Source organism: Aulostomus chinensis, chromosome 16 (genome assembly GCF_037954235.1).
Source record: "Aulostomus chinensis isolate RoL2024-O1b breed Wild chromosome 16, RoL_Achi_v1.0, whole genome shotgun sequence".
Classification (NCBI taxonomy): domain Eukaryota; kingdom Metazoa; phylum Chordata; class Actinopteri; order Syngnathiformes; family Aulostomidae; genus Aulostomus; species Aulostomus chinensis.
The window spans coordinates 6,972,938-7,000,674 of NC_141335.1; the positions used below are offsets into that span (position 1 = coordinate 6,972,938).

Genomic DNA, 27,737 nt, shown 5'->3' on the forward strand with positions numbered 1-27,737 from the left:
GGCTTCGAGGACGGGTTAGCTAACACGCCAGCAGGGGGTCTCATCACTCTCTCCACACTTCTGCTGTCAGGACTTTTGTTGCAGCAACATTACTGGGTGACAAGGCCCTGCCTCCCAGGTAACTACACTGCTGAGCTGCTGCTGCTTCTGCTGGAGGGAGACAGGACCTGGCCTCAGGACCCGGCCTCAGGACCCGGCCTTGGCTCGTCCTCACTCACTGAGAACCAACCATTTCAAAGCAAATATTAGTACGACGTAGCACCGAGCAGACGGCAAGATGTTGTGCATTACCAGGGTCCAAGGTTTAGAAAGCACGGTGTGCACTTTGGACAAATTGTTGACCGGTGTCCCTTCAACAAGAGGAAAACAGCCTCATTAATGCGACTGTTTTGCTGAGTTTGCTGCATCGTAAATGAAAGAAAAAGTTGGATTTTCTCCATCAATTCCTCCACCTCAAAAGGCCGCATCAGTCGTTTCCTCTGACCCTCCCGTACCACCCATACCACCCTGCGTGGAGGAGATCTCTAGTCAACATAACAGGTCTGTACCGAGGAACAGACAGCTAATTGCATTCATGTTGATGAAGTTAAACCACCATAAAAGTTTACTGGATGTCGACCGTGCTTATACTTAATTATCATCAACCTGGGGCTCCTGCTAATGGTTCTTTTTCCTTTCATTTCTGGCAGTGTTGCTACCTTGAAATATCACAAAGTTGTTTCCAGAACTTTTTTTTTTTTTTAGCCCCCTCACAAATACCGCTGAATAAAATGAACGATCAGTCTAGACAAAACTGTGCACAAATGTCAAGGAGGTGTTTTATTGACATTATTTGTCAACTTCATTTACAGTCGCTTGCTCTGAATTATGATGAATTTATTCATCAGCTAATGCATCTGAACAGTTCAGCTGCATCGCCAAAACCACGAGACGTGTCAGCAGTGTGTATGCAGAAAGAAGCGCAATAATTTGACTATTTAAAACATTTTTGGTGAAGGCAGCAGCGGAGCATGTGGCACATTAAACATTCTTGTTATCTGAAGCTTCAGAATCTTGTCCCCCCGAATTTTTACTGCTGTAAAACGCAGCATAACGGCGTACAGATTTGATTTCAGGTGTCAGACATGACAACAGATCTACTTGTCTCGAATCCTCCACAGATCGAAGATGGATTTTTAACAAAGCGGCATCCTCTGTTTTCCTTCACACCTTTTTCATCGGCTTCCTCCACCCCACCCCATCTCCCACCCACCCAGGAGTCACGCTGTGTTTTTTAAATTTTCTTTTTTGATCATGAATGTTTTAAGCTTTTGCTCAGCAATTATTTATGCTTAAGCTCACATCGACCAAATTTGTGATTCCATGAGAAAATATGATTGTTTACCACGTTTTGCTGTTAGCAATCATTTTCAAACAATTTTCCCTTCACATCAGAACTTTTTCTTCCCTCTCAGAGTCAATTTTCCACATCCCACTGCTCTGACGGCATGACAATATGATCCTTCTACTCTGTTATATTATCATACTACATGAATTCACCTCGTTATTAGTATGACATCGTAATATTCATAAAACCTCTTTTCAGTCGATTCATTCATCGAAGTATGTGCACCTCCAGAGCGGTAGGTGGCGGTATGTCCCCTTCTGCTACAATCAGACTTCTTTTTCTAGTTCCCCTTATTGCATCACACACCAAAACAAGTTAACCAGCAGCTGACAATGTACTTTTTGAATGATGGACTTAAATTCAAAGAGTATGAAAGAAAAATTGACAGCTCATTAAGCTGCATGAATTTTCTCTCTTTGTCCAGGAATGTGTTGTTTTCACTGCCGCCAGAAATATTCCATCTTTGTTGTTTGACTTCCAGGTTTTAAAAAAACCAAAACGTGCAAAATGCCAGGATGTTTAGGGCCAGATTGAAGATTATAGTGCTGGAATAATTCAGCTCCCAACAAATTCAGCATCCTACGACAGCCTCGGTATATAAATCTGACTAATTGCAATTAGACTAATGTATGCACATGTACTTTAACACAGTCTTTAGTCCATCTAACATGATAAGTTGATTTTTTCTATCATGTAAAAGTACTGTGAATGCTGAGTTCAAATGGTGACAAGGCTTTTCCTGAATTGCTGATTGCACCTTTAAATACTTAGAATTTTACCCAAGAATTTTTTTTTTTTTTTTTTGTCCCAACCAAGATGAACTTTAACCACTGTGTTGTAGATCTAAAAACAGTCGTTTACAATACAGGCAGTAGGAACATAAAATGGTCCTGATGATAGCGGCGTCAAGATGATGTTCCTACCTGCATTATGTGCATGCCTTTGTTTGAAGACAGAGAGAGAGAACGAGAGAGAGAGAGAGAGAGAGAGAGAGAGAGAGTGAGAGTGGATGCAGCTTTGTGAGCCATCAAAGGACCCTGAGCAAAGAGACATGAGCCTTAATTGTTGTGCTTTATCAGGGGGATAAAGGCAGGATGGGCATCAATTTAGGATGCCTTTATTGTACTACAAAGTGTGACAGACTGACGGAGAGATAATTGGCAGAGAGGGGAAAGGAGGATGGGAAGAAAAAAAGGAGAAGGATGGAGGAGAGGGGAAGTGGATGGAAGTAGATTTGATGAGGCATTTCTGTATCAGAGACAACTGAGAGAGCGGTGATATGAAACTGAACCGGATGAACGTCTCTAGCGGCAACAACAATCCTCTATCCATATCTGAGCATGAGCTGATTTAATTATATATGTACATATATATATATATATATATATATATATATATATATATATATATATATATGATAGAAAAGCTGTTGTCATGAGCGCAACATAAAACCGAGGTGTCTTCAGTTGTAATAGCAGAATCCCCATCAGTCTCATGAACGCTGATTTACTTAGCATTCCTGTAAGTGATGAGGTTTTTCGTGTGCAACATTGCATTTAAATATTTAATTTGTTAAATAGTTAGTTGGCACTGCAGTTATGTCTCTCTTCAAAATTTTGAAGGATTTCCTGAATTGAAATGTTTGCAGAGGTATAACGGCGTGGTATTTGTTGGGTAGTTATGTGTTTGTATTTTAAGGTCGTGTGTTGGGACGCTCCTGTACGCCACAGCTTGCTAATGTTACTGGATAATGTTGGCTTCAGAACTAATCGGTTTTTCTGATGATACCATGGGAGTGTGAGGACTGTAAAACAAAAGTTGAGCATCATTTTCAATCTGTCCGCGACACAACATGCTAATTATATCATTTAGCTTTGATGAAGAAGTGCTGAAAGAAAATGGTCAAAAATGGAAAAGGGGAAAAAATATGCCGCCGCCCCCCCCCCCCCATTCTACTTAAGAGGCATTAGATCAGTGGTTTGGTTCACTCTCTCACTGTCATTCCCACAAATCACACACACTCTTGTCAGTTCACACACTGACTGTGCCCCGTCCCTCTCCTCTCCTCTCCTCTCCTCTCCATTCCTGACATGAATATATGAGTGTTTTTATGTGTGCAGTGAAAAGGCGTCGCTGAGTTAAGTGGCCTTGTTGTATTCTGCTTGGGCCCTAACGGCTTCCAATGTGTGTGTGTGTGTGTGTGTTTGTGTGTGTGAGTGTGTGTTGGGGGGGGGGGGGTAGATGAAGGAGAGGCCTGCAGCACCATGCCTAATCAGCCTTTCTCGCCAGGGTCAAGACTTTCTGTCTGGGTCCGCGGTGCTCCCTGCCACCGAGGACTCGCCCATTCAAACGCACAATGTCCCTGTCATTCCTGACAACACTTCCTGCCTCTGCTGGCTCCAGCCCTCGCAGGGATACACAATATTTCACAGCTCCCAACAATGGCCTGTCTGCCTGCACCCACCATATGGTTACTATGGGCCACAATATTGACACACATCACTAATTATTCAGAAAGCTGAGAGAGCGAGAGAGAGACAGAGAGAGAGAGAGAGGAGATCTGAGGAAGGGGTCAGTTGTCTCTCTCTGGAGACAGAGAATGTGATGGGAGATTACACTCAAACACACACTGCACGTGAATAATAAGTAAAAAAAAAAAAAAAAAAAAAAGACGACGTAAAACGTGTGATTCCTTGTACCAAAGCAGGCTTTTTTGGCTGCTTTTGAGTAACAGTCAAAGTGGGTATTTGTTTATTCATTTATATTTTAGTTTGAAGTGAAGAAGGATGTGGTCCATATTGGCCGTGCTTTGTGTAAAGCGAGGGACATCTGGGCTGCAGGCTATAGGCATCCAGCACACCTCTGTCAAACATATGCCTGTTTTTATCCCAACAGGAGCCTCCTGATGACGCGGGAAAATCATGGGTCATCATCACTACATGTGAAGTTTGACCCCTGCCATGATGCAAATGACATCAACATTTCTCCAGAGAAATGATGAGATTATGAGGGGAGTTCCATTACAACAGTCCAGCATTAGCTTCATTATTTTAATCAAACATTTTATGACAACTTAAAAAAGGGATATTAATTTTATATATATATATATATATATATATATATATATATATACACATTTATATATTTGTTTAAATTTAACAAATTGAGTCAGGAAGGTGGTGCAGGTTTGGTATTTTTTAAGTAAAAATGCAGCAGACACGATATTTCTTCATCCAGATGTTGAAGAGATGGACAAAAAAAGCCTTTTGAGGCGAATTTGGTGTGAGAGGAAAATATCCTTCAGAGGAAGAAACACGTCAATAATTCAAAATCTGAACTGATAAAGACCAACAAAAAATGGTGGTGTGTTCATCATTTGGTAAGATTTTTATCTGGACAAAGTTATCATTTGCGCAGGATCGATGTAACGTTGGATCTAAATGAAATAACAAAGGCTAAATAACATTTTGCTGCACACTAACATAATCTCTGTAGTATTTAAACTGCAGTAATCTTTACACGTCATTGAAGAGATTCTTCTCCCTACTGCAAATGCATTTTATTTAAATAAAATATGCTGAGTCTGTTAAAGAGGACAGCTTGAATAGGACCTTAATACTAATATAATCAACATATCAGGATGTTACAATCCATGCAGCACTAATCCAACTAATACTCCCGAATATCTGATGATCTTCAGACTCTCACAGCTTTTACTTCCCCGGCATCTCACACTTCTGTCCCTGTTACTTTACAACCTGCAGGAAGACAAAACACCTTGGAGAGTCGCGTAATTACCTGTTGTTTGCTCTACTGTGAAATTGTTCTTTGATTGTTTAATTAAGCTGCAGTTCTTGTGTGTTATTATAGTTTACTTTAAATGCTATGCGTGAAACACGCTGCACCGAAATCAGGTTTGGTTTTTCCATCACAGCCTTAGCAGGAGGGAAACTTGTTTACAAAAGTGACTTAACCACATTGGATTACAGTCATTAAACTATAAGAAAAGAGTAAAACTTTTCAGATTGTATATGTCACACAGTCTTTGGTGATAAAGCTCTGGTTGAGGCTGAGGCTTCTAAATTCAGGTGGAAGGACATTATGGCTCCTGGGGTTGTTGAGGTATGAAAGTTGATTCAAACACATCAAGAATGAAGTAAAAGAAGGAGTAATGTGTTTATCATTGCAGTTTAGGAATAAGTAGATCACTGTAATTGCTTTGTTATATACCAAACCCCTGATATTCACAGCTGCCGTAAAGAGTCAATAGCCTACTTCAGTTGGGATGCGTCAACTCAGGAGGACAAAACTGTTATGGGAAACATAATTCACAGCCCCTGACCTGTTTGTGTAGTGTGCACCCTCACTCTTGTTATGTTGTTGTGCATCGCTGCGCATCGAAGAGCTAAAAAAAAACAAAAAACCCTGTCCCACTCAACAGGTAGAGGAAACCACTGTTGTTGCGTTTCTGTTTCGCCGTCAGGTGAAATTTAGCATAACCTCTGAAATGTGGCAAAGAAAGGTCATGCAAATACTATCAACTGGTGTGGATCAGATAAACCAGCCTATGGTGATACAGGTCAGACTATGGTAGTACAGGTCAGACTATGGTAGTACAGGTCAGACTATGGTGAGAGATATATTTCATGCCAGCGAGTAGGGGCCATGTTGTGCGCTGTTCTGAGGCACAACGTTTTTCTACCCAAAGAGTTAAAGATCCGTGACGTCAGAGCTTATTCGTAAGGGTTTCCATCTTCCATTTTGTGCCCTTATGTTTTCGATAGATGCAAAAACCTCTGCAAGTAGACATAAGGATTGTTTTTGTTATTGTTTTTAAAAGTCTGCAAAGGAAAAAAAAATAGAGTTCCACACACCAAAAAAGCTCCCATTTCCAAGTGTTTTGTGTGCATGACATTTTGAGTTTGTGGCCATTTCTCAGACTGCGTCTGTCTGATCCAGCGCCTCACTGAGGTACTGGATGTGTGTGTCATGCTGTCTTGTGTGTGTGTGTGTGTGTGTTTGTTTGGGGTTTTTTTTTGCTTCAAAATACATTGATGGAAACATGAATATTGAATTCAGCGATTGGACTGACATGTGAGTTGCATCTTCGAAGGCCTCTCGACGGATGACTAGAATCACTATTTTACAGGTAAGTTTTTAATGAGTAAGTGATCATTGATTGTACTGATGCTTCTGTGTCACACCCTGTATGCTGATTTCTCCAGTTGAACCTTGAAACCTCTTCCTGTCTCTCTCCCTGGTCCTTCCTGAGTTTCTCACTGCCCCTCGCAGACGTCCCCAGTCTGTCCTGGCCCGGCTGGCCCCTGAGTGGTGGGAATCTTCTCCTGTGCAGCAGGCCATGACAGGCCCATGTTGGGACCGGCCCCAAACCCTCCACTCCACAGAGCAACTGATTGACAGCTCTCACTGAGGGAGGTGGGATTCCTCATCTGTCAGTCAAAATGCCGCTGGAGATGAAGATGCGATGCAGGGGATGTGACACGTTACAAGCCGCCGTCTCGCCCCCACGTCTCCCCCTAGGTCCTTAGCAGCTAGGTGTAGTTAGCTTGTTGGCTGAGCATGAAGGTTACCACAGGTCCAGATGTTCCTGAGCCTTCTAAATCCTCTCCCTGCTCGGTGTGATGTGCTGTGCCACATCTGTCTGGGCAGAGGTGTGCCATATTGCTGCCCATCTGCCACATGGCGCACACACACACACACACACATGCGCGCACACACAGAAACATGGGGTGTGCCCAGAAAATGCTCATTTTAACCAGGGCCATAAATAGTTTAATTCATGGGTGTGAAACAGCGGGTTTCTAAGAGCGCTCAGAGGAACGGAGCAGAGCAGGAACCTTTGGCAGCTGATGGACAGATTTTCTGTTCCTGGTAGCCACATGAAACTCTGTGAACTGCACACTGATCACGCTGAGACGGAGAGGCGATGACGACCTGCTGGTGCAAGAAAACGAGTCATACCATCTTTCTAACCCTCTGAATCTGCCTGTCCTCACCATCTGTCTCCTCTCGCTTGGTGTCTCTGTCTCTTCCTGTCTCTGTCCTTTATTATTATTTTTTTGAGCCAGGGGGGTATTACGGAAGTGAATGTCACCCCTTTCCCAATGTTGCTTAAGGGAAATTGACTCTTTAGCCTCTGTGCTGTCGGCAGCCATATGCTGATGTTTTCATATTCCAGAGAAGTGAGGAGAGGGAGTCATAAAGACTGCTAAAATCTAAATTACAACCATGGCTTCCACTGGCGAGGAGAGGGAGAGGCCCCGTCTGTCACACCACAGCGCTGTTAAAGCCCCTATCCCTCAGTCCTACAAAGCGCCATGGGCTTCGGAATCACCGCATTAACGCCGGCTTTTTATCGAAAGTAAAGGCTCTTTTTTTCCCATTGCTCCATTGGCAGGATTCAGTCTTATTCATGGCTTGTGTGTCAGCTTCATTTTCTTATTAAACATTCACAGCCGAGTGGAGGAAGAGCAGAGACATCACTGCCCTCCTCTGCATGGACCGTAGAGCCATAGGCAGTGTTTCCAGCTTATCTATATTTCATGCTTTTATCTGCTCTCAGCGTTTAATTAGGCAGTTAGCAGATCGTTAAATTCTACCAAGAGCAAACTTTTATCTCGTTGCAAAGTTGTGCTGATGTTGAGATTTTCCGAGCGCCGGAGGATTTTGATTACCTTGCATCCACAGTGTCTTAAGTTGTTGTCGAGTTATGTTGTCTGGGCGGTTTAGTGCCACTTTTTTCCTTTTTTTTCCTGACACTGTTTTCGTCTTATTGAGACAGATGCCGGATAAATAGTGGTAAAAGAAAGGGGTGTACCATTCGTTTTTGAAGGAATTTCTTGTTCGTGTTTCAGCCAAATTTTTATACCACACTTGGCATCTTTGGTCGCAGCCCAGAAGAAGCAGTTAAAGCTATTACTGCACATGGTTGAGGATCATCCGACCTCAACCTCTTGCTTGAGTTATCAGGTGTTTTGTGGACCCACCGCACTAAGGATCTTGATTGTGTTACACTGATATTATTTCTGTGATAGTACTGCATAGTTAAACTACATGACGTGCCACCACCACCATGTAATGCAGAGTGGAGGCTACTGTCATTTTTCATCTTTTTTTGTGACATCACCTTGGTTATGAGTCACTGTTGGCAACCTAAAGTACCACCCTACTGCTCATAACGAAGAGTGCTGAAGCCTATTTACCCAATACATTTATTTTGGTGTACGAAGTTTCAAAAGATTTTTTTTCCCCTGCTAAATCACCTCTTGTGACTCCAGAATGCAGGATAATCTAACTACATATATTTAGCTTGAAGCTAATGGTGCCTGACAGCTAGCAACAGCTATAAGCAACACAACAACAGCAAAATAACCCCCAAAAACGTGAGAGCTCATCCTCCAGTGTCATCCACACTGTTGTTTTTGAGCTTTATACTTCAAATCCCCGAACACTTTGACTCATAAGCTGAAGTTTGGTTGTAGCTCAGGCGTTATTGGCCAAAGTTTGTGGAAAGTACCGCTGGATAAAGAAGAAATGGAGTATTCCAGGGGAGATGCTGTTGAGATTTTATAGTGGGGTGTTCTGGGGCTGTTTTTAGCCATCAGTCGCCATTAGCTTCAAGCTAAATATACGTGGCTGGCTCCTCCTACATTTTGGAGTCACAAATAAGTAATGCAAGAGGGCCATCATGCCTTTTTTTTTTAGGTTTAAGACACCTTTCTGTAAATACTTGAAAGGCAAAATAAACTTTTTGGGAGAAGAATCTCTTTAACCTGTGAGAGAGCAGAAAGCCAGTCAAGATGGACAGGGGCTCTTGCTGAAGCTCAACTTTTCGATGTTCATCCCATCACTGGACCTGCAGGTCCCATGTGAGCCAATCAGGGCTGTTACGTAAGTGCAGGGTGTTTAAAAATGGCGGTGCCCGGCCACTCAGATATGGCTTGTTGCTTATAATCGGTGGCATGGTGTGGTGCGGCGTGTGGCTGACAGATGCCTGCTCCAGCTGGTACAGGGGGGGTTTATCGCCCAGTTGGAACTCGGGTCCTCACACCCCTCCACTGTGCTGGCCACCGTCGCTGTGTTTAATGAGTCACGAATTGCCTGTTTGTCTTCTGCTCCCTGCTGTTTCTGCACTCCCCCTTCCAGAACAATCCCTGAAACACATGCTGCTGCGCTCCGCAGAGCAGCCAGACAGGCCGGCTCAGCCAAACTGTTATAAAGAACAAAGTTGTCATTTTTTATTTCTTCCCTTTTTTGTCTTTTTTCCCGTCTTGGGTGTTCATCTGAGAGAGGGATGGGTTGATCTGTAATAAAGCTGCCTTATCAGATGCTGTGCCTGACCTCGCCAATATGGCTACCCCGAGAAACCAGTGCCCATTTGAAGCCCCTGACAAACACATAAATGGCTCTATAATTGGGCTGCTGTTGTGCGAGGCTCTGGCTCGCCTGAAAGTACCGTTCAACACTTTGCTGTAAAAGGAGTTACATTATGACAACACATGGCAGTTGCTAAAGGAGGAGAAACTGGCACATCGATGAGAGATAAACAGGTGGTGTTGACACAAATGGTTTGTTTTAAGTCACTAGAAAACCACCATTTGAAAAAAGAACTTTTTTTTTTTTTAAACAAAAACTAAACAGATCACAAATTCAGGCCAGTGACAGAGATGTACAACACAGCAAGAGAGTGAGGATCTGCCTCACCGCCCAACACTCAGTCCAAGTAAACACACAGAGACACTTGGATGACCATCAAATGGACCAGTGTGTGAACACACTCACTCACACATTCACAGGAGGAGTTTTTGCAGCTTGTGTTATGGGATGTTCTGCAAGCTGCCCGGAGCTTTGCCTTAATCTCACCTGTTTAATCAGCGAGGTTGAGCGACAGCGTCTGTAGCAGGAACAGGTGGCTCGAACAACTGCTGCTGGACAAACTTCTAGAAGTCACTCGAGGGAATTTAATTAAAGCCCAATCTGAGTTTCTGAGTTAATGACTCTTTAGAATCTTGAGGAGAAATACTTCTCTTCCTTGAATTCTTTCTCACTGTTTATCTCCAGTTTCATTATTGTGGAATGTCACGTGTTCGTGAGCAACCAGGAAGTGGAGGAGTTTCCTCTGAGCTAGGACAAACTCATTTGTTAAAGTTAATTTAGGCTGCACTCATTATCCCAGGTAACAGTGATGTCGCAGCTTTTTTTCGCAAACATTTGTCTTTGTCATAAGGCTAGTTTTTTTTTTGTAGCGAATGTAACTGACAGACGTCAGTGGAAATATTGACCTTCTGAGCTTCCTTTACTTTCCTTTGGATGATTAGTTTGTTTGTTATTGTGTTCGTTCTGATGGCAGGAAGAGAGTCAATATTCTTGGCGACCATGTTGGCTGCTTGTTTTTTTATGTGAATTTTTTTTTTCCCCTGCAGGATGTAGGACCCTCCCACACCGGAGCTCTGACAATGGCACGTACACACTTAGAAGTAATGTACACTAGCTGTATTTTCATATGCAAAATACCAGTACTCAAAATAATTCCTCACAATTTCAGAATACATACACACATGCACCCCCCCCCCCCCACACACACACACACATACACACACAGTGGCACAGTGTGACTCATGTGTCTGATGACCAGGGCCGAGGACGATCCGTGGAATCTTGGCAGCGTCCGGATTCGGCCCAGTGCCGTGAAATCCTCATTCTGCAGGGCTGCTCTTTGTGGTCGGCTCTGGGTTCTCAGAGTGGCATTCTTCTCATTGTACAGGTCACTGAGACAGAGGCGGACGGCCTGAAAAGATCCTCGGTGGGGGGAAACAATGGCTTAAGGCATCCCATAAATGTCTCCTGTTCAGTTTCGGCCCATTGACTCTTTGCTTCCCTGCCAAGCAGGGCCCTGTCAGACCAGCCCCTCTCACTAACAGCTTAATTAGCAGAAAGAACAACAATGTCCGAGCCTGTTTCGACTGAAATAAAAACAAGAAAAGACCCAAAAGCTGCTCTCTCCGCCTCTCATTGTCCCTGTGTGTCCCATGATAACAGAGCTCTGACTTTTCTGTTCAACTTAGTACAAATAAAACAACATTCCTACACTGTTGCATGAGGGGCATGACGACTGGCTGATGGACAAGCGAGGGGGGGGGGGGGGGTTCCCAGCTCCGTTCATGTGGCCCTCAGGTTCAAAAAAAGGCGGTTTCTAATTTATTGCCGTGCTCTTATGCTAATTTTTACAACAAGCTTTTTTTTTTTTTTTTAGCATTGCGGTGTTTATGTTTTGTTTACATGAAATTTGAGCGATTTCTTCTAATATCGTCACACCACCCCAGAGGGTTGATTCCTTCATCAAAAGCCGTCCATTTAAATTAATTTAAATATGATTTTTTTTTCATAATAATGGTGGTGCGATGATGATAATGCAGTTTGTATTGTGATGCTAATGTGAGTTCCTGGCATCACAGGGAGACAGCGTGAGGAGACTCTGCTCTGGTGTCCACCACGCTGGCTTTGAACCTTCTTTCGTCCTTCACTGCCTGACTGACTGATGGATTGTGTCTGTCTGAATGAAAGAGCGTCTGTCCTCCTACTTTCATGTTTCTGTCAATCATCTTGTGTCTCTTCGCATCTTTCCACCAGATGTATGTTTATATCATCTTCCTCACCTGCTTCTCCTGTTCAGATAGACTCCCCGCCCTTCTTCGCTAACCTCTGGCACCTCCTCATACCTCTACATGTTTTATCTGCCTGGCCCATTAATCTCCCGTCTGTTGGTATCCCATCATTCCATATCTCCCCACTGTCATTCTTTGTTTTGTGTCTTTTATCTGCAGTTCACATCAAACGTCGGCACCAGATTGATTCTCATGTGAACAAGGCTGCAGTGGGGGGCCCAGGACCTCTGCCCCAGGCTTTGAAGCTCCTTCCCATCCTGTTCTCTGCACACACCCCCCCCCCCCCCCCCACACCCCTCAAATTCCTAAAATATAAACCCTCTTTCCACTCTTTACTTCTGTCCCCTTCTGGACTGTGGATACTTCAGAACACTTCACTGCATCACGTCAGACAACAACAAAACCATTTGTAGTTTCTCCTGTCGATGTGACAAGCTGAGATTCAGCACCAGCACTGCTTTATATGGTGCATTACCTGCTGCACAGGTGTGCACGTGGCATTTGCTTTAAACCCCTAGAGGTCTGCAAGCGACTATGATGCTATTTCTCTAATATACATCTGACAACCACAGGAACGCGCAGACAACCTGCACAAAATGAAGCAGTACGACATCTAGTGACTGAGAGGCCGCTCGGTGGTGCTAATGTTGTCGAGCAACGATATACTTTTACCGTCTTAGCATGGTAACATAACAGTAGCATGCACGGGACGGATGTTTGGTTTTTTTTTTTTTATTTTACTGGGACAATGATCAGAACATCATCAGGATTGTGCCACAGTCTCGTGGTTAATATCCATAGTTATGAGTTTCTTATCCAGACTTGAGTTCAGCCAGCCCCACATGGGCTGGACTACTCAGCAACCTCAGCCAGGTTTGAGAATAAGCAGGAGTTTTGACAATGACCTACATTTGGTTGGACTTCTATTTTGTTTTATATAAATTTCTTCTTCAGCAGTAAAACCAAAATGATCCAGTTGATTATGGTTGCAAATTAACCGAATGTGCTGGTTTTTAATTCAGTGGGAAGAAACTGGACGGAACCCACGCAGGAGAACATGCAAACTCAAGAGAATCCTCCGGCCGTGAGGCCACAGTGGCAACTACTGCACTCCAAACGTGCCACACATGGAAGTGGCTAGAATTTTATTTGTGGCGGTCACATTTTTTTTTGTGGTTATATTAGTTTATTTTAAACATGCATCACCTCTCCATCCTGGAGGCGCATCGCTCTACTGTAGCACTTAAATATACTCGTTTTATAAGGTCTAGTGATAAGTGGGTGTCTTATGCTGGGAAGACTTGGACGTTCATGACACAAACTATTTTTCAGATCACGTCCGTCAGTATAAAGATGCAGCGCACTGAAGTTTAAGAGAAGTGACATTTCGGTGAAATGTTTGTTCGCGATGCAACTGGGATGTAACTGGGTGTTTCATGCATGTTCTGGACGAATGCAGCGTGGAGACAACTTACAACAATGCCTATCTGAATATTAATGTGATTAACTAATGATAATTATGCAGCTACAAGTAGCGGGGTAGTAAGAACTGACACGTGTCCTTATGGAAGGATGCTTCTTCACCTTAAGTGTAACTTCTAATTTGTTGTAATTATTTAGGTTCAAGTTTTAGAGAATGATAAGAGGAGGAATCACTGCTTCTTTTTTTTTTTAAATGAAAATGAAACGAAGTATTTAAGATGAGGCAGAGACTAACATTTCTATGAAAAGTAGTCACACTAGTCTAAAGACGGGATTTCTGATCATTTGCGTGAACTGACCCTTTAATATAAAGCGCAAATAAATGATCTATAAACTATGAAAGTACAATGGATCACCACTGCAGTGTGTATGTGTTGCTTTACTCCGGCGTGTCTCTCAGTATTAAAGACACTTAACCGTGTGATGTCTTAAGATTTAAGATTTCAAATGCTTTTATTTTTGTTTATTTCCATTTTTTTGGGTCACTGCAGGGTTCAAGTTTATTACTATAGTTCTGAGCACAAAGAAATGAATATAACCATTATATGTGCATGGTCATTGTGTTGATTTTACACCTCTCGTCTAGCCGGGGCTTTGATGAGCCGTCAATAAATCCACCAGAAACAAGTGATGTTGTGACCGTTTTTTTCAATTGGACGGTCAACCATGAAGTTCAGTCCTGGGACAGCCTTGTGCCTCACTGCGCCGGTATTGTCAATTTCCTCACCGCGTGAAGACGAACAGCCAACATAACTTATTTTTTTAACAGTGAGGTCCTTTGAGAGCGTCCGTGGCTGAACCATATTTAACCTTTCTGTGTCAGACCACCCACCAGTGGTTGGGCCTCTAGTGGCCCATTACCACCTCAGTGGCACCGTCAAGCTCGCCGAATATGATATAGAGCCGGTCCGCAGACGATCGGCACAATTTATTCCCCACTAAACCCAAACATCTTTAAAAGATGTGTTGTGTGCTGCCTCAAAAAGACTCGGTGGGCCACAATGTCACAGCAGTTAGAGGTGGAGGGTTTTATGTAGAGAACGTCCTCGTCCTGCTCTTCCCAGGATAGAAAAGAACTTCTCCCAGGTTACATCACACACAGGGGGTCTGGCTGCTGGGGGACGCCGGAGCTCTAACAGGGATTTTATCATCTTCATTTGGTTGACAGGAACGGACCGATGATTAAAAAATCTAAAGGTGATATTTTGAATATAAAAGAATATTTACAGAATATTATTGATTAATTTGATTTTGCAGCATTTAGGTGCCACTGTATTATTTTAATTATTTCGCCAATTAATTTTCAATATTAAGAGGCTCAAGGTTTGCAAAAACTGTCGCGAAGTGGAGAAAATTCTTTTTAAGTGACATGAATCAATCAAGGAGAAGAAAGAAAAATGTGTTCTTGCAAGAAAATTGCAAAATAAACGTACTTTTCTTGAGATGATTTATATAAAAATGTATATATATATATATATATATATATATATATATATATATATATTTCAGTTATATATCCCACCCCAAAAACAAACAAGAGTTTAACTCTTTCTGACTTTTTAAAAAGAAATAAAATTTAAAGAGGAAATCATTTCCAACGGTATAACAGCAATGTTTAAGGAAACAAAGTAAATCAGTTCCAGCTCTGTTGTACTGCATCAGAACTTCTTATGTTGCACGTCATATTCACAAAGGAACATTTCAAGTTATATCAGACTTCCAAAGAGGGAGAAATTCATGCAATTTATAGACAGTTTGATGGTAAGAAAAATACAATACTTATCTTCTAAATGTTGTCTTCTTTTTATGCCTCATTTCCCTGTATGATTTTAAGACAGTCTATATATATTTTCCCCCTCTTCTCGTTGCCTTGTCACGACCTTTGCTGACTGACACTCAGCAGTCCCAGATGACCAGAGAAGAGCTGGACAATCCCAGTGGGTTAATAATTACTCTGAGGCCACTGTGGAGGAAGCCTGACCCCAAGCACGGCACAGCAAGGCACGGGCAGCCCACAGCACCGCTGATAAATGGACGACAGCCACCGTGGCTTCTCTCGTTTGAGTGTTTTGTAAAGAGAGTGGGCACCACACCTTCAAAGTGTTACCGTCTTTGCACTATAGTGGGAGTATAAAGACCCCAGGGATGTTAAGGAATGCGTCTGTCAGGGCAGCTTCTTGTCTGCAGCATCAGTGTCATAAAGGATTCATGGAAAAAGCAATCCCCCCCCCCCTCTTCTAAATAAAACAGACTGAAAATGAATTTAAAGCCGCGCGTTTAAACCGTTCATGTGTCAGAGAGGATGCGGCATGTAGATGAAGCAGAGAGAAGTCCAGCCGAGAGAAAATGACAGAGCGATGCGGAGACAGAGAGGCAGAGGCCGTGGCTTTTCTCAGAGATGAACATTAATAATACGGCCAATGACAAAGGGACCACTGAGATCAGAGAGATCACCTCCATTGTCCCGCCATCTCCTCCTGACACCCACCGTTCTGGTGATGGAAGAATAAGAAGAATAGAGGAGCTTAACCTGGCTGCTAACCATACCCTTCTTTTAAAATTACATAATGGCCTCTGATCCTTTGCTATGCCTTTTAAGAGCGTGAGAAGGCCATACATGAAGAAATATAGAGGTAGAGACTTCAGCTCAAAGTCAGCAATTACTGCTAGTTTGTTTGAGCTGGTAAATGTGAGAGTTTAAAGCGTACAATACCGTCATCGCAGATGCGTCAGAGTGTCGTGCATTAATTTACTATTCACGTAGATTTTGGTTATTGTCGTTACTGCTTGTAGACACAGTCCTGTGTTTGAGTTATTTGACTGGTGTTTTGCAGGCATGGGTATGGAACAATGTCTCTGGTGCTACTATGTTGTTGAAATACATTGCTATCAAGACTTTGATTGGATTGAAATCGTACAATGGTGTTGTGAACGACTGGGCTTCCCTAATTTCCTAGCTATGCTCATTGCTTTGTGATTGAGTCACAGCGGCGCTGTGGGTGAACAGTGAATAATGTTCATAACGTTGCTCATCCCGTTAGCTTGTTGTTCGACTTAGAGAACAACAATATCTGAGTAAGCTAGTACTTCCTCTTACACGCTCAAACCAGTAGAGAGCAACATTTTACCAGATGATCGACATGCTAGCTACCTGCAGCGTAAGCTCCAAATGAACTCGTGTTTAATTTGGAATAGTAGCCATGAAAACTGAAAAAAATAAGATAAAATCAAGTTGTGACGTCAGATAAGCTAGACCCCATTTCAGTGATTTAAAGTTGCAAGTTTTTTCTTAAATATTAACACACACACACAGCACACTGGTGACTTTACAAGCGCAACCAAGTCTTTGGGCTCCACAAGGATCTAGTATCTAATGAGGACCCAGGTCAGTCACTGGTGTGGCATCAGCGAAACGGCATACCAAAGTTTTATTGTTTTAGAATTGCAATGATGCGCCGATGTAGAGATAGATGGATCGTCTTTCACGTATGCCTGTTCCGGTGACCTTGACCTCTTACCCATAGAGACGACAAATGAGGCATTGGCCTTTTTATGGGATGAATAAAAACTCAAGAAAAAGTAGTCTATCGTTACTTTGCAAAAAATATCTACAAGTAAAAGCAGTCATCAAAATGACCTCTTGAGTTAGCATGAAAAATTATTTATAGAAAAAACCTTAACAAGAGAGTGACGAAAGAGATTAAAATAAAATGTTATTTTGTACATGGCTGGAATTCTTTCAACCATTGACGGCCTCCTTAGGGAAAGAAGGGAACACAAACCTGTACAACATCTCTGTGTGATAAAGTGACAAGTCAACGTCTCCCGTTTAGCTAAGAACACCAGAATAGTGTTCAGTCAATATCTCCCCAGTGACTGAGAATGTTAACAAACAGGTGAAAACACAAGAACTACAAATAACCAACGAGCAAATGTTGGCTAACACTGATGGTTCTCATCATATACGTAATTTTGGAGACGTGTGGGGAGATCTGGACGGTTCAGCCACACACTGAAGGCTCAGTGAGGCCCTGAGGTGCTGCAGAATGTCACTAGTAAAAGGTGGGACAGTGTCAATAGAGCAGAGGTGCAGTGGCTGACCAGGGAAATCCCTCTGGTCATTAATCATTGGATCGGACAGACAAGCCACTCTGAGGTGGACAGGTCTGGGCTGCTGGACTGCAACACGTCCTTGACCTTTATCTGTGCTCTTACTTCACCGTTGTTGGCTATACCACCGTTCCTTTACGCTTCTGATTGGAACATTTCTTTGCTTGTTTTGCTCCATCGTCATTGATAATGTGTGGATATTTTTTGATTGATTGATTAACTGCTGAAAGGAGACAGGTCTTTCCTCTGCTGATAGGACCCAATTTAGCTTTTCAGTTATTATTGGCCCCAAAAATCAGTGTTGGCCCTGAAGCGATGGTGTTCCAAGATTGGGTCATGACCTCGGGGTGAAGAAAAGGGAGATTAATATGGATTATTATTAAAGTTCAGTTCCAGTTCTCTTTTAGCCATCGGTCACGACAGATGATGACTTGATTATTCTTTCTGTCTTGTCTATTCTTACCTGTTATATTCTATCTTTTGGGAGTGTTTAATTGAAGTCTGATTGACCTGAAGTCTTCTATTCTTGAAGTGTTAAAGACCTGCCTTGTGTCTTAGCATAGCCACTTTAGCAAATAAAGAAGATGAATGTGTACAAATCTGAAAGCAAACAGCAGAGATTGTCAGCACCACGGGAACAAAATCGGGGCCAAGTGAATGATGATGTCGCTTAGCCAGCTGACAGATCACTTGGCTGGCAGGAGAAGGCTCCTCTCCTCTCCTTCCCTCTTCCCCTCCTCTTACTTGTCCTCTCCAGGGACAGAGCTTTCGTCCAGAGCCATTTTTCAGCCAATTTATTTCTTGATGTGGTCTAACCTGGGGCACCTCCCGCTGGGCAGGCTTTATGTGGTGATTAATGACGGGTGTTTAGCCCAGGTACCTGAGGGAGCAGGAGCCCATCTGCACAACACTGACAGGTACAACACGGCACTGCAGGGCCAGACAGAGCAGGACAGGCCTGCAGCAGACTGGAGAACAGCATACAGGTGTGAGGAGAGTCACTGTGGATCCACCAGCAGAAGAACCAGTGTTTCAATAGCGTTTCCATGCAATTGCTGCCATTGCTTTGCTAGAATTAAAACTCATAGAATGCCAAGCATAGTTCCAATACTTCACGTCCTTCCCATTCATACTTCCAGAGCTTTGAACGAAAGAGCAAGAGGACTAGCAGCCAGACGATTTAGACATCTATTATACGCTTGAACGCCTTGTCTTCTTCACTCCATCATAGACCATCCCTCAGCAGAACAGGCCCAGATGCCAGAAGGACCCTAATGAGATTAGGCTGCGGACAGGTTGGTGGCCAGTAGCTGTCACAAACACTCTGTCTGCGTGTGGAGAGATTTATGTGCGTGTTTGTGTGAGCTCGCATTTGTCCATACGCAAGTGGATGTGAGTGAGTGTGTGCGCAAGCTGCCACGATGATGGTGATTAATGAGCGAGGTAATCCATAGTCTCGTTCTGTCAATGACAGACACATCAACGGACCCCCAGAGCCTGATGAACAGACTGTGCAGCTCCATTAGTCAGAGCGCACAATGTAAACACACACACACACACACACACACACACACACACACACACACACACACACACACACACACAGGTAACACAAACTTGATGTCAGAGTAGTTTACTCTGTGACAGACTCCTGGTTGTATTCCAGCACCCGATTGGATCAGACAAATCGAATCACAGCAGATAATTAATGACTGATCATAAAAGACTTTTAATTTTCCTCCCCTCCTCACAGCTTTGCGGTCTCACACCTTAACACTCAATGTTAAGACTGCAGTAATACAATGCTCACGATAAACTGTCCATAAAGCCAGCAGTCTGTGTGCACAATGCTGGAAACCCTGTGGCCCCAGACTCTTTTGAAGCCCACTGAGATCAAACAGCAACGCGCCACGGAGCACAGACTAGGTGAGGAGTATGAGAGACAAATGGTTGGGAGCGAGGAGGGAGGGAAGGAGGACAATGCCTGCAGGACAGGGCTGCCGACTTCCGAAGATAAAATCATATTTTGAGGGCAGGCTTCCAAAACTCCCCCGTCTGCCTCCGTCACCCCTCCTGCCTTCGCTCCTTTCTTCTCTGAATATGGACAATGACTGTTTGCATTTACAGAATCATAAATCAGAGGTGCCCATTGCCACAGAGCAGCTGGCACGTTTGCCAATAATTATAATTATTAATCATGGCGATTTCACGGTCTTCAGCGGGACGGCGGGAGACTGCACGGGACAGGGTGCGGCTGGCGCCTCCGGGACCGCAAAGCATGCTGGGAAGAGTGGATGGCAGAAAAGTGGGGGGAGGACAAGAGTGGTTCGAGAGAGGGAGAGATGAAATAATTGTGGCGATGGAAAAAAGATCTTGAAGAAACCATGAAATGACCACAACTTTTTCACCCTGCGTGGTGGTGGCGGCGACACATCTGCACCTCTGGCATGATGCTTTTGTGCCGGTTGTTCAACAATGCAGCGCCCTGAATGGCAGTTGGTTGTTTTGTAGTTGATAAAACTTCATTTCATCGCCATTCACCGGCAACAGCTCCTGATAATGGAACTCCCTGGTGGAAAATAATGTTTCTATGTGTCATTAGACTTTAGGTCTGGTTCGATTTAGCCTGCACAGAAAACTTGGTTCACTATAGGAAAACATCACTAGTGAGGATAATGTGAACGGTCCAAACCACATTGCTGTATCTTAAAAACAGTAAACTCCACCTGTAGATTGACTTTGTCGAACCAGGAAACTTTTGAGGCGGAAAAAAAAAACACCATTACTTTACACCTGCCATGTTGCTTGGTCTTCTTTTAAAGCAGAAACTCCCCAGCTATATTTGATGGAGCAGCATCGCAGTCAATCTCTGCGCTAACAGTCTCTTTTCACTGTTGTCACACCTAAACAACGACTGGATCTCCTAAAAAGATGACGATTGGTTCAAACTACTGTGGTTTACACATAAACTCATGACTTGAAGCCTGAAAAGATCTTACAGTCTTACCATGTCATGAAACCAGCTCCAGTTTGAGCTTTAAGCTGTAGCTGTAAAAATGAACTGGAAACATTCTTTGTTCATTACAACAAATAATTTAATCATTCATTATTTTGAGAAAAAGTTCCCACTGAGATACAAGCTGTCTAGTAGTATTTAGTGCCATCCTCTACTCCTATGACTCCTTGTCATCTTATTTTACTTGCTGTGTAGGAGTTTGTGGCTTCGGGTGATCAGACCGAATGTCACGGCTACTGAAGGTTTGTGTTTAACTACTACCATTCTCTCCCAACAGCTGCTGCCAGTTTCCTCCTACTCAGACTCTCTGATAACCAGCTGCCTCGCAGAGCTCAGAGCTTCAACATCTACAGAACTGTAAATACGAGGACGTCTGTATAATTAGACTCCTAACTACTGGAATATGGTGTTTTCCTTGTTAAAACAAGTGTAACTTGGGAAGCTAGCCATATGTGTGTGTGTGTATGTGTGCATTTATGCCTCCCTGTATGCTTTTGGGTCTGTTGTCATACCGTATGTTTTCATCGGGGCTCTAATGTACAGTACGTGCTGCACGCCTGACAGATGGACGCTGCATGGGTGTGATCAACAGAGATGTGGACCCTGATTTTCCTGATCACCAGTACAAACCGAACAAAGACGGGTCCAGCTCCGGTCTGAGGTCAACACATGTTGGGGTTGGCAAAAACACACACTGAACAGATGTGCTATTCAAATCTGAGTAGAAATCGCAGCTCAGAGATGCTCGACATCTTCTTAGAACTGTAATGACATTTTACAGAATCCCTTAAACACCAGTAGCAATCTCTCTCTGTGTCTCCACAGGAGGCAGTAAAATTGATGCAGGTTTGATGGATGACTTCCAGTCAACTCTCCTTCTCTGTCTCCATCCAACCTTCTCCTCCTTTCTCCATCTCTCTCCTCTAACTCTCCTTATCCTCTCCATGCATAACACAGCGTCCCCTGGGCAGGCCCGGACAGGAGGCCGGTCTGGAAGGCCAGACCCGCAGACAAAGCTTTCTCTACTATTTGAATGCCCTCCCCCTGGGCCCCTGTCCTCCGGGGAGAGTGCTCTCTGCTGGGCAGGAGCTGTTAATAAGCTGCTAATGAGGAAACAGACCTCTATTCTCTGCTAACATCAAGACAGATGGACGCAGCGACATGTTTGCTTTAAACTTCCTACTGAGATGAATGATTACATTGAGGAAGAAGATGTCTGACAGGTCTGGTGGAGACATGTGGAAACACATGATTGGAATGCATGCCATATCTGTTATCAACAGTAGCCGTTTGTTGCAGCCACCACGGAGGTGATGTGATTTGTTTGTTTGATTGTCCATCTGTCTGTCAGCAGGACTGTGTCAAAATTAAAAGGCTAATTTTGAAATTTGGTATTCCATGATATCGTTGTGTGTTTGGTATGTCCAACATTTTTATAAAGCAGTACTTCACCCAGACAGTGGAGTTTGGTCTGCTGACCTCACAAAGGTGGTTTTCCGCTCTTGCATTATTTCTTTGTGACTCCAGAATGCAGAAAGAACCAGCCACCTATATTTAGCTTGAAGCTAATGGTAACTGATAGCTAACAACAGCAAAACTGCTCAAATACATCCCTTTGCAAACTCTGAAAGCAACCAAACAAAATATTTGTGGTACTGAATACGATGACAGTGAAGTGTTCTATATCTTATGTATCAAAGATGGTTGGTACTCCTACTGAAATTTGCAGTCGTAACTCTTTCAAAAATGTTGATTCTTTGCTTCCGGTTCAATGACGCACTCAAATGTTACTGTTATTATAACACTAACACAGATATAAATAATGGAGCAGCAGTGGGGGTCACTAAAGGAAATGCTCAACAATGATCTGATGGTCTGTTGCAGTTGAAACTCAACTTCTTGGCTGACATGGTTAAGAATGTCTGTAGCCATCTTTGTCTTTACGTTTGCCCACTTTCTCTTCACCTAGCTAAGTAGCTGATGTATAGTGCATCAGCTAATGGGGATCCTAATCAAATCAAATCAGATCAAACCTCTGTTGGGTTCTCTCTCTGGGCTTGTCACAGGAAGCGGCATGCTGTAAACTCTGCAGGCCAGATGTGATCCAAAGGGATAACTGATGGTATTAAGGACACCAACAGAACGAGGAAGTGTGCCTTTTCAAGCTCTGCTTTGTCTACTGAGGTTCATCAGTGCAACGGGAGGACTGACAGGAGGTCCACACTCAAGTGCCACACTCACATTGAAACCCCATCCCCTCACTGTCTCGACAGGAGGCCCATCCAGAGCTGTCTGTGCCAGGCAGGCCGCCTGGCTGTGTCGAGCTGTGGGAGGCATAACAGACAGGTATTGACATGGATTTCTCTCCAGTAGGCCCCAGCAGAGAGCCCGGAGACTCTTAATAGGCTTCTAACGGGATGACCAGCCTGTGGACGGCCCCCGCCGACCCCCCAGCACTCATGGAGAAGGGGAGATGATAACAGATGGAGGGGGGAAAAAGACACTCTTCCTGTTTGACAGACAGGCAGAGAAAGGTGGGGATGGACAGGGGGTGGGCTGGGGATGAGTGACAGCTCTTGGTGGGGCATCAGAAAGTGACAGTGCTCTTGTTAGTGACTGGGGGAAACTTTTCCTCTCCTCTGAATTTTCAGGGAGTTGCTAAGGAAGAAAGTGTGAATTTTGTTTGTGGGGAATGGCAGGATAAACAATTCTTATTTTTCAATGACCTGTCAGTTAACCTTTTCCGAAATAAAGTACATTTTATATTAAGATACTAAGATAGGGAGTACAAAAAAAAAATCAAACTATAACTGTTGTAGTTCAACAAGATAGCATTGAGCGCCACCAGCTGGTGCATGTAATTGAACCACTCGCCCACGCATGCTCACAGTAGCGTGTTTGTTTTTAACTCAGATCAACGTCTTTCTGGATTACTGAGTATTGAGCTGGATGGAGAAGACGTCAGTTTTACTGGACGACGTGCTTGAGCGTTTGATAAACCACATTTGTGCACAATTTTGCTGTTTTATGTAGTTGGGAGCGATGCAGTGCCATTAGCTTCAAGCTAAAGGTACGTGGCTGGCTCCTTCTACATTCTGATACCTATTGGTGGGTACTTAAATGGTAAAATACACTTTTTGGGTGAAGTATTGCTTCAACATTTAGCAGAGGAAGTGAAAAAAATATAATTATAATAATATGAAAATACTGGTGGGAACAATTTTAGGAATCCACTTTGAACAAATACAAGACAAGAAACATGTATTGCCCTGAAAACCCGTGATGACGTTTACTGTGTACTCTTCTGCTACAGGGTTGTGGATAGCTTGGCGTTGGTCCCTGGTGGTAGTTACAGTCATGGTTACCAGCTGCTAGATCCAGCGCAGCATCCAGTGGCTATTAGCACAGCATCTGCTGCTGCTGACATTTTCAATATAGCAAATCAGAGCACTGCTGCGTTTATGACGTTGTGTACTCCAGAGTAAGATCGCTGTACAAAGCTACTTTCACTTGGTTCTACAGAGTAGGACCGTTTGTGTGTGTGTGTGTGTGTGTCTGTGTGTGTGTGTCTGTGTGTGTGTTAAGTGATGTTTTATTATTTCTTCAAACTGATAATTTATATGTTAAACTCTCAGGTCAAAATGAAAAAATTTAGCTGAAACGAACCCCCCCCCCACACACACACACAAATTCTCATACTTTCTAAAGCAACAGATGGTTGGATGTAGTTATCATCACAGTTTATTTAAATGTGCTAAAAGAAATAGATTTAAATTAATCTAATTTGATTCTGTATCGTGTGACGCCATAAACAAACACTGAACTAGTCAAAGCTAACACCTGAAGAGAAAATGAATCGCCACGTACGATCATTGTTGCTGTAATCATCACGTCAGAAAAAAAACGAAATCTTTATAGCACATGATATAAGACAAAATGTGGAGTCACTGCATTAAAGACTTACAATTGACTTTTTTTTCTTACATTATCCATCTGCATCATACAAGAAAAGCTACCAAAAAAACCTACTCATTCAGTTATAACTGCAAGCATCACGCCGTTATTTAACCATCCTTCCTTCTCTCGGCAGCAAGACGGTGCAACGCCAATAAGTATGTTACTTTTAGATGTATAAAAAGAAATAAAATTCAACATGGCTGCCACAGAGGGTGAGCAAAATGATGGATCCAGCATACATTGTGCTGATAAGAAAAGTTTAGCTAGCAAGCTAGCCAAAATGCTTGATTAAAAACGTAACTTCCGCTTTAATGGCCAGACTTTCATCACCATAGTAGATTTGTTAATGATCGGTCTGTTACAGAATCTAGTTATTCTTTCAACTCCGTGCAAGTCAAGCATGAAATGACTCTCTGCAAGCAGAAGGGGTCCTCTCTCTCTCTCTCTCTCTCTCTCTCTCTCACTCCCTCTGCAACACACACTTAGATGTTTAGCAAAGTTTAATGACATGAATATGAAGATCATTGTTTTCACACTATCTCCAGCAAAACACACATACACACGCGCATACACACACACACACACACACACACACACACACACACACATACATATTACACAGTAGACACACATCCCCCGGCATATCACTTTGTCCTGTCTGATTGGGTGAGGTCTCGAGGGAGTCATTAAGTACAAAGCGTTAACATCTGCCAGACATTACTGAGCCAGAGCAGTTGTGATTTGCCCATATGATGACTCTGGCCCATACATACGCTGGTGTGTGTGTGCCTGGCTGCCCACTGCTGCTGTCACTTCTGGTTTCACACCCGTGATAATGCCTGTTTGTAATTAGAGCAGTGCTTTCCCCGAGTGTTTCCCTGCGCTCGCCGCTGCTGTGTTCACACCAGGCAGCTCTGCCAAGTAGAGGAGCTGTCCGTCCCCGCGGCAACGCGGCGAAGTCGTTCTCGCTCAGTGAGCTTTGTGTAAGGTCAACAGCTGATTCAGAGATTATCAGCCCATTAAATAACTCCTATGAGTTTTAATTAGGAGTTGGGTTGAAACAGTATCAGATAATACTATAAACCCAGAATATATCATGTTTTCAGATTATATAGAATCCTAAAAGAGCCTGGCTCCAGCACCTGCTTCTGAATAATTTTGAATTTTGAAAAGGGAGTTAGAATGTTTGCTGCTGGGTGGAATTCCAAACAGGCCAATAAGCATCCTTAAATGTGATGCAATTAACTCAGATTGAGAGAGTCAAAACAACGAAGGCTGCTGCAGCTTGCAAGCAAAGTTAGAGGCTAGCAGCTAGCAGTCCCCGGTAGTGACTTGCTAAACTGGGTTCTGATTTCTCGTTAGATTAGACGAACTACACTCTATCTCGTGTCAAACCACAGCAGGAAGCATCTGACCTGACAGCAAATCCCTTCGATAAGCAAATGTTCAGTATGATGATTCAACACCTTTGCCTTCGTTTAACATGCACTAATCTATTAAATATATGTAACTGTGTGTTTCCACTGGAGACAAGACAGGAATGTTTTTAACCCTAAACAAAGGTAAATGCTTTATCCATAGACATCTACACACACATACACGAACACACACTGATCTCTGAGGTCAAATAAATGTGTGTCTCTCATTGCCCTCTCCAACGATAACCACCTCATCCAAACGTCAGAACGTGTTGACGCATTATTTACATGTTTGTTTGTTCTCCAACAAGCTGTCTGGGAGTTGTTAAGGTTGATATTGATCAAAATCACCAACTGTGACTGAGTCCGCCTGGCAGCGCCATCAATGAGGTCTGACTGTGCCAGCTGAAAGCAGGCCAGAGGGAGGAGGCTAATGTCTTCTTTAACACCACTGCCAACTCACAGAGCAGGTTTGCTAGCGCCACTGCATATGTGTAAATATATTACATATATATACACACATATATACATATATGTGTAAATATATTACATATATATACACACATATATACATATATGTGTAAATATATTACACACACACATATGTGTAAATATATTACACACACACACACATATATATATATATGTATGTACACACACACACATGCACACACATATTATTGCTGTTGCCAACTGATGCATGATGGACAGGAAGGTCAGTCTAGAGTGTAAATGTAGGCTGATGCCAAGCCACGTACCTCCAGTTGGAGGGGTGTAATGTCGGCTTTTACACCACTGCCAACAGAGATGGTGGTGCAATTCCCAAAGGCCTGTTTGAATCCTTCCTGTTGACAGAGAACAAGGGACCTCAGTTCAAATGTAATTGCTATAGTCATTCATTTACTTCCCATAAAAAGTTTCCTTGACACTACGGCTGTTTTGCTGTTGGTGCAAGATTATATAAATGTAAACAAGAGTATGTTTTATGCTTAATGAGTGATTGTAACTTTCAAATATGTTACAGTTTGACTGGAATAATAAACACAGTGTTTCATGTTCTTTGTCTGGTGAGGTGATTTGTTCGGTGAGGGCGGCGTGTGCACCCATGGTGAGACTGAAAAACATTTTGCCCAAGAATTCCTGGACCCCCCCCCCCCCCCCCCCAGATGGATGTTATGAACAAGTGTCAACTTTGCACAATAGGAAATTTGTTAATATTGAAGTTATTTTTAAAGTGCATAACTACATCAACTGGATCTTCCACAGACGGACGTCACGTTGCCTTCAACTTGATCCTGGTTCAAACTGCTTTCATTTCATTGTGACTGAAGGAACATTATCAAACACATGTAATTCAGTTTTTACAAACTGCTGGTCTGATCTCTTTATTCCTATTTTTGGCTTCAGTCATGAATCGCTCTCCTCGCAACCATGTTTCACTTTGTCGCCCGACTCTCCCTGCTGAGAGGGGACAGTCTCCCAGCACTCCGCCTGGCGCAGAGAGCTGGCATAAACGCACATGCGCGCGCGTGCGTGACGCACACACACACACACACCCATACACACACACACACACACACACACACACACACACACACACACAAAAACAAAAAAGCAGATGTTATTATCTTTATGGGGACATCACTGACATTCATAAGCATTCAGGCCAGTGGTTCTGGACT

The 27,737-nt window shown here is 43.2% G+C and overlaps 1 protein-coding gene across 2 annotated transcripts in view; it reads right to left on the reverse strand.

Annotated features, from left to right (window-relative positions):
• Window positions 1–27,737, reverse strand: part of olig3 (oligodendrocyte transcription factor 3) — a 53,891-nt gene that overhangs the window by 1,309 nt on the left and 24,845 nt on the right. For both annotated transcript variants that reach the window (XR_015109350.1, XR_015109349.1), the window contains one exon: window positions 26,814–26,900. The gene's annotated coding sequence lies outside the window, so the exon portion shown is untranslated. The remainder of the gene's footprint in view (window positions 1–26,813; window positions 26,901–27,737) is intronic.